This window comes from Heterocephalus glaber, unplaced genomic scaffold (assembly GCF_053883595.1).
Source record: "Heterocephalus glaber isolate CG9 unplaced genomic scaffold, H.glaber_assembly_v1.0 deba00001577, whole genome shotgun sequence".
NCBI classification, from domain to species: Eukaryota; Metazoa; Chordata; class Mammalia; order Rodentia; family Bathyergidae; genus Heterocephalus; species Heterocephalus glaber.
Window position 1 is genome coordinate 6269866 of NW_028258358.1, and position 8682 is coordinate 6278547.

Here is an 8682-nt window from a genome sequence, read left to right on the forward strand (position 1 = left end):
TTACCACTAAAGAAGTCGTGGGAAGGTAATTAATTGCAGTTTATTTAGAATATTTAGTGGAAAAAAGTGAAAGTTACACCATATACAGAGCTTTCCTGTGTTTCATGGTAGCCATTGTCCCAATCTGGTCCTCAGTGAGCTGCTCCTTATGGGCAGGGGAAAAGCACCAGGCTGCCTCTCCGCTCAGCACAGCACAGCATCTATGTGCAGTGGCTGTTCAAAGGTGATCGATGTTGAACCAGGGAAAGAAAGCTGACAATTAAGAGTTGATTCTTTATAGATCAGTGTAGACCATCTTTCTTTGGTGAGTTTAAATTGTCACTGCTGTATTTTTTTTAATGCAATGGCAGACTTTTGATGAATCAAAGTAAGAGTTCAGAGGGTTGAGAATGAAGTTTCAAACTTTACTATGCTGATTGAACTCTAGATTCAACTATCATTTCTCTTTGCTTATTTTAATAAATTTGATTATGCAAAGTTATAGAAGTATGTTGACTTAGACACTAACTTGAAGCTTAGGTACAAATTTGGCCCAGAAGGTGTGCTGAGATACAATATGCCTGTTAGGAAAAACATGACAAGCAATCTCTCAAGATCTGTCTGAAGTGGGATTTGTAGTTCTCTAATTCTGCAGGGAAAGTTATGTAACAGCTGCGAAATAATGTGTTTCTTAAATGGCATTTTTTACAAGTAGTAAGGATTTTTAATTGATGTATTTAGCAGGTATTAAACATCTATCTACACTCTTGTCCAGTGGGAAGTGGTTGTCATGGGCCCCATGCTGTTCTCCCATATGGCAGAACTGCCCACACTGAAGATTCCTTCTATTCAGATCCAATCAAAATCCCTGACTAATTTAGACTTGCAGTTGGAAGTGTTGTAAAGAAATGTGAACAGAACACCATATCTAAAGTAAGCCCCCTCTCCCTTTACTTTAGAAAGCCATGTGTAAGTATGCTCTTTTTCAGGATGACAAAAATGCGCATGCTTGCTAATGTTCTTTTGTTTGGTAGTTAAGCACAGACAAATACATTCTATTTTTTAAAATTTCTCAATGTTATAGAATTTTATTTTCTTAAATTGACAGAAGATACTATAAATTTGTCATGTAAAACATGAGGTTTTGAAATCTGTACACATTGTACAAATACTAAATCCAACTAACACATACATTTATTTTTTGTTACTATTATTTAATGGGCCTTTAAGAGTCACAAATATTTTCATGAAAACTTTGAGTGGTAAAAACATTCCTACTTCTCTTCCAGGGATTATTCTGAAAGAATTAAATAGAGTAACATATGAGAACGGTTTATAAATTCTACATTTTAATGAAATATAAAGTACATTGAAGAGTAATAACTTTATATCAGTTCTGATGAATCCTCCCCCAAAAAAGCATGAACGTAGTAGTAGTGAGATGTTATGGAAAGAGAACTCAGGATTTGAAGATAGAATATCTGAGTCGAACTTATTAACACTATTCTGCTTAAATTCTCTGAACTTCATAGGCCAGGCATGGTGGCACACGCCTGTAATCCCAGGACTTGGGAGACTGAGGCAGGAGAATAAGCAAGTTTGAGGCCAACCTGGGCTACATAGTGAGTTGAAGGCCAGCCTGAATTATATAGTGAGACCCTGCCTCAGAAAAACAAAACAAAAATTCTCTGAACTTCAGCATTTTTTAAGGAAAGTAGGGATAATCATGATAATGAAATGAGCATTATGTTAAAAAAATAATGAAGCACTTGACTAAATATAACCTAATATACAGCATAGTTCCTGGTACATTTTTTTACTTAATACATACTACATATTGAAGGAGTTGTGAAAATTCTACATTAAGGTATAAATGTGAATCGCTAGTTTGATTATGTCTCTGGAATTAACATAATCTCCCTATAAATAGATAGCAATTAAATAGATAAAACCTTTCTGTGCAAAAATGCAAGAACAAATACAAGCTCAAGCTTTCTCTGAACCAATGTCTGTGATAAGTTTTTAAAGCTATATTTGAATATTGCCATAAGCTGAATTAAGAAATTAAAGTACAGTTCTGTCAGATATAGAGAGGGAAATGCATTTTCTTGTTTTAAAATTTTACTTGTTTGTGAAAGAGGCAGATGGTGGAGCAGAGGGATGAGATGGCAGACATATATTACAGAGTGCTTAGCACATAAATCAATAGTCTTTTAAAATCCAAGCTTAAGTTAAGAATGACTTGATGAGATGCAGTATAAGTTCTATCACTGCAAACATAAAATATGTTCTTAATAGAATAATCTTGTTGGTGTTGTTTTGTAAAAACTATAATAGATAAATTATATGCAATATGTAAATTATAGATATACTACCCAGGTGGCTAATATTGTGTGAAAGCTAATGAGATTCTGATTTACAGGATTGCTTATTTTCACAAATTAATCTTCATTTTGAGGACAGAGAAATCTACTGACTTTATGAAAAGAAAACCCATGGCTAAATTTCACCCTTGCTTGACATTATAACAGTTTGCCACTAGAGCTCATTGTTGTTCTTTCCATAGATTCCTAGGTTCAATTTCTTTACCTTCTTGCTTACTTTAATTTACTAGGTGAGTTTCATTATCTCTAAAAAAAACAACATATTTTTAAAATATATCAGTATTTAAAAATAAGTATATTACAAAATCTAGAATCTTCATTGAAAAGTAAAATAGGATAGCCAAACTATAAGAACATCTGTTAAAATAGTACTTGTAATCTATGCATATGTCTGCATGATAAATGAATACCTCTCCATTAAACACACCACACCATTTTCATCGAACATGTTTAATGCTCATTTGTAAATACTCTATAAATTTGATCTATTTAATGAAAAATACTAAAGAATCTTGGCATGTGTAATATGGAATAATTAAAAATCACTTCTATTGTACCTTTTAAAAACAAAAACTATAATCTTTTTAATGAAATTCAAATATAATTAAAATGTCTTCTCTTTAAAAACTATTTCATAGAACAATACGTAGGAAGAAATTGAGGGTATACACACACACACAGACACACACACACACACGTAAACACACAATCCAAATTAAGATTTTATTCCTTTAACTTGTGTTTGGAAACAAATAAAAATATGTAGACTCAAATAGTAGAAAAACTCACTGAGCTAACCAGAAGTTCTTTCCATTTTCTGTTTCATCCTTGCTTCCTCATCCAGCTCAAATCATTGCCTCCATTTACCACTTTTTCTAATTAGTCTGAAACTCTCTGCAACCTGACTCTCAGATTCAGTCAATTTAAAATATATGCTTCTTTATTGTTGCCTAAATTTCATATTGTACCTGTGTTGTATGACTCTTATAGGTTCTGTTAAATAAAAGAAGGCTCAAAGAAAATGTGTACAAATAATTTCAGTTTTATTTACCCTAAATCAGTGATTACTAATGTATCACGATCACAATACTCCACAATACTTATTATGAGTACTATTTTCCAAGGAATATTGCCACTTAAAACTTTCCAAAATCCCAATAGCCCAAAGCATGTTAAAACTCTAATCTAAAACCTCCCTAACCAGCTGCAAGATCAATTTCTCTTTCATTTCCTGAAATAGTCCTCAAATTAAAAACAGAATTCAAAAATGTATGTTGAACATACACACCCATCTCAAGTTTTGTTCACATTGCATGTATTAGAGCCTACTGCATAATAGAGTACTCTTCCCTGACTCTTTCAAGAGCTTGCTTCCATCCTACTACAAGTACTAGCTTGTGCACCCCAAATCTGTCTATCCCTTGCTCTATTTGAGAATGTTTTTCTAACAACCAAACCAAAAGTTTGCCTTCTGCTTTACTCTCTCTGTCCTTGGGTTAAAAAAAACCTTTAGTATTTATATGCATAAATATTCAATTCTCAAGATAGTTCAATTGCTTGTGTACTCTTATAATATGACAGACTATGAAAAGGAATTAGACTGAGTGTTTAGGTTCATATTTCAATACTGATATAGAGGTAGGTTTCACATTTTTGCCTAGTTAATTTTATATGCTGAGAGAGTTCCAAGAGATACAGGCAGGGTATGGCTAAGTGAAAGAAGATGGACAATGTAATTTGAATGAGAAAGATGTACAGTGATACTTTTCCTTTCAAATTACCTGACAATCCAAGAGACATGGGTTATATATTAAGGAAAGAATGTAGTCCAAGACAGCATATGCCTGAGTGACTAGGACTGTCTTAGATAAATGGACAGCTTTCTATACGGTGGAAGTTAGATATTATATTCAAGATAAAGGGTTTCACTGACACATCAGTGTCTGAGAAATACCTGGAATATCAATATCTTCATGCAAATAAGAAAAGCCATGCTAAAGTTGTTAGCTGAACTTTTGATTGGGGGTGGGCATGTGTTAGTAAAATCAAGAGCACTAAAGAGCTTAACATTTCCACAGAAATCCACATATCAGAAAATCTGCACATGGAAAACTCCGTAAGCTAAAATAAAAACAATTGTCAATGAAAATTGCCGAGATATTTATTTTCTGTGAATTGTTTTATGAAACATAAAAGTGACCAAATATTTTTTTATTTCATAGTATATGTACAAGAATAGCAAATTATACTAGGAATTATATTCATATGACAAGTTTTAAAAAATAAATGTTTAGCAAATATGAGATGATCATTCATATATGACTTTATTACAATTTTATCTTTTCTTTTTTCTAATTTCTCTCTTATACATTATTGTTTTGATTATATTTAATAATAATAAGTCCTATTTTCACAAAAAATAATAACCACCATTTTAAGGTAGCAGATTTAAAATAGTCTGTCCTTTAAAAATTACACTAATTCCTAAAGCTTTGCTGTTTTTCAATGTGCCACCTAATCCAAGTTTCAGCCAATGCACTGTGGATATAAGCATTAAATTTTTAGGGTTCCAAATTTTTAGAGTTCCATCAATTTTGTTTGCACTTTAAAATATATTGAACACATAAAGTGAACAGCTACCAACATCAATGCAGACAATCGGGTATGAACATTCTTTATGACACTCTGCCCTCCTTTACATTCTAGGACTAGGCTTGGAGCCTGGTAACTAGAAATTGCTAGTCTCACTGGAACAATTCTTTTAAAAGGGAATTGATATCCATGTAAATACAGAATGCACACTTATGCAAGCAGCCATTAACCTTTAAACCTAACCCAGTTCTTCCTGCGCACAACATTTACTTGGTGTTATCAAGTGAACGTCAAATGAACCATTATTTTCTTGCTGGCTTCATGGATAGATTCACCTATGAAGATATTTATTTGGCTTTTACAATCTTTGATCTTTTCACCTACAGTTTGTTTTGCTATGGTTCAAGAACACAAGAGGATATGCTCTTACAGCAAATTTGAAGAAAAGACTTTCTGCGGGGTTCCACTTTCCTTGTGTTTAATGTGCTCATTCCCAATTTGAGGCATTCAATTGACTCGTTATAGATTTGTTGTTCAAGTAAGCCCAAAGCACTCTAATTTGAAAGGTGTGAATAAAATTCTAAAGAAATCCTCTTCATTTTCTATATTATGAAATGTTTCATGTTTCTGTGTGTGTTTGAATTAGAGTTGTGCAATTACGTTCTACTCCATCTAACAAACACCGACTCTGTGTTAATCAGCAGATTACCTTATTATACAATACATTTTAAATGTTTCTTTATGGAACGTGTTTTATGATTTATTCACAGTGATTTATTTTTCCATCTCAAAACATTCAGTGATGGTTGTGATAACTTGACAGAGACGCCGAGATGAGCAGAAAACATGTCTGAGTGTCTCTGTGCGGGTGTGTCCAGAGATGATTGGCATGTCTGCCAGCCAGCAGCGGGAAAGACCCACCCCGACTGTGGCCCCATCCAATATGCTTGCAGCCTAGATGCAATGAAAAGGAAAGAAGGAGGAAGTTGGTCTGTATTTTGAACAGCTTCATTCTGTTTGAGTGGGGTTTTTTTGTTTTGTTTTGTGTTTTCTTTCTTTTTCTTTTGCGACTGTCATCACCTGTGGACAACAGACTACAGCGCCTTTAAACCTCAAGACCGAAACACAGCAGTAACTCTCCATGATGTTTCCAGAGGGTCAGTCTGGGCCTGATTCTGCGTCCTTGATCACTCTTGTTCTGAAGCTTGCTGCTTTTTGCATGGAGCAGCTACTAGATCCTTTCCAGCATTCAGATGATAATTATAGACTGTCTCAACTCTGACCCTGTAACTTTATCTAATAATTTCTCTTGCACAATACATTTTTTTCTTGTTGATTTTGTAACTAGGAAGAAACCTAGCAATGCATAATCTTTCCAGAAAAACTCAATGTGACCTCCTGTGCTGTCACAGGTTGCTGACAAGCTGAAATGACCAAACCAAATGAATAAATCTCATCAGATATTCAAATGATATTTAGACCCAATGAATACAATAATTGATAATTTCACATTTTCTTGTAGCTAACTCAAACTTCTTCATGTAGTCTCTTTATTACTCTACTTTGTTCCTTACACTTTCTCCTCAACCAACTGGTGCATCCAATTTATAAGAAGTTGTTCAGAAACTTCAGCAATTGACTCTTCTTTCTATCCTCACCCCCAAATAATCAACCTTTAAAGATCACTGAAATTTTCTTTGTCTTCCTATTCTTCCTTTTCTTTGTCTTCCTATTCATTTTCTTGAATAGACTCTTTTTCTTTCCTTTTGCTAACTGCAATAAGCTAATTTGTCTAGTATCAAAAACTTCCAAACAAAAAATAGACATTCCACTGAAGAAGAAATCAAATAGTCACATAAAAAGATGTTGACATTATCTAGCACAGGAAATGTAAAAATCATCCAGACATATCACTAAACATGTATCAAAATGACTAAATGAGAAACTGTAAAAACACAATTGACAAGGAACAAGAAAAGCTTCATCATTCAGTCATTGCTAGAAAATACATAAAATGGTACAGCCATTTTTAGAAAGCAATTTGATGTTTTGTTAAAAAGTAAAATATCCAACTAACATAGAACTCTCAAAATAGCAATCCTATTCCTTTATCCAAACTGAGAAAAAAATCCATGTGTACTAAAAATTCTATACTTAAATGCTCATAGAAGCATATATTTTTTTTGGTACCAGGGATCAAACTCGGGACCTTGAGCTTGTGAAGCAGGTGGCAGAACCATTGAGCTAAATACCTGGTCCTAGAAGCAGTTTTGTTAATAGCTAAAACCTGGAAAAAAATCTAGAGTTTTTTTTTTCCGTTGGTAACTAGTTAAGCCTGCTGTGGTACATCCATACCAAAGTATTCCATTACAAAATGGAATGAATTTAGGTCCATAAAACTACCTGGATCAGTCTCTAGGAAATCATGCTGAGAGAGAAAGACCAATTCCAGAAGATTACCCGGTAAATTAATCCATTTATATAGCATCTTCAAAATGACAGAATGTGCAAACAGAAAAGAGATCTTTGCCACGGATGAAGACTTTGACAGGAGAAAGGGAGAAGGTAAGACAGGAAGATGCTGGGACTATAAAAATACAACTCAAGAGATCCTTGGATTTATGAAACCTTTTGTATCTTGGCTGTATAACGAATGAACAAATGTACATGTGTGATAAAACCTTAGGGAACTACACATACACTCACAAAAATAAATACAAGTAAATTTGGAGATATCTGAGCAATATTGGAATGAGGGGAGAGAGATTATTAGAATGAGGGACAAAAATCTGAAGTCAATTGATCTGAAACAGCATTCGGGAAAATCTCAGTGCTGGGATAAGCCAGTGGAAAGTGCTGGAAAACTTTGTTGGGAAGTTAGTCAATGTCTGCATGCTAATTATTACTTATCAAAAATATACTCTTACCTTCCCAGAGATTAGGAAATAGAGTTGCAACCTTTCTTGATTGCTTTTCAAAGGGTAGTCTCCCAAACATTCAGAAAGAGAGTTCTGGATGATGGACTCTGTATATTCCAAAAGTCAGAGAGGACATTTATAACTGCAAATTTTCTAAAATACATGCTCTGACCAAAGGAGAGATTAATATCCCAGATTCAGAAAGAGAATGTTAAGGCTTTCTTGGTCACTTCCAATCTCTGCTTCACATTCTAGCAGGTTTGGCCTTTCTGAATCTATCTTCTTACAGGAGCAATACCAGGTTTGAAGTTGTCTGGATCCATCATACATAACCTTCTTCTCAGACTGCTTTGATTATTTTCTTGACTAATAATATTTACACTGTTGATCTCCCTAATTTGTAGTTGCCTATTTACATTTCTATCTCCCTTACTCTATTGTAAATTGAATGAAAGCAAGTGCTAGGTCATTACCATGGTGCTCTTAGAACATAGCCATTACTTGTAAATAATTTGTTTATTCATTCCAAAAAATATTCATCTGTCACCCAAAAATATGCCAGAACTGTTATATGTCACCTAAAATATGCCAGAACCATCTTTTTTAGGTTACTATTGTTTTCTCTGCATCTCTGATGGTGCTTTTGCATTTTACATTTCAAAATGAAATCTGTACATATATAAAGCTATTTTTTCTAGATACATTAATTTCAAAACATGTTTGTCTACTTCATGCAACATAATATTATTTTTTTTCCTCCAGAACTTCTCCTTTTCCTCATTACATATCATAGTTAGGGAGCCATAATT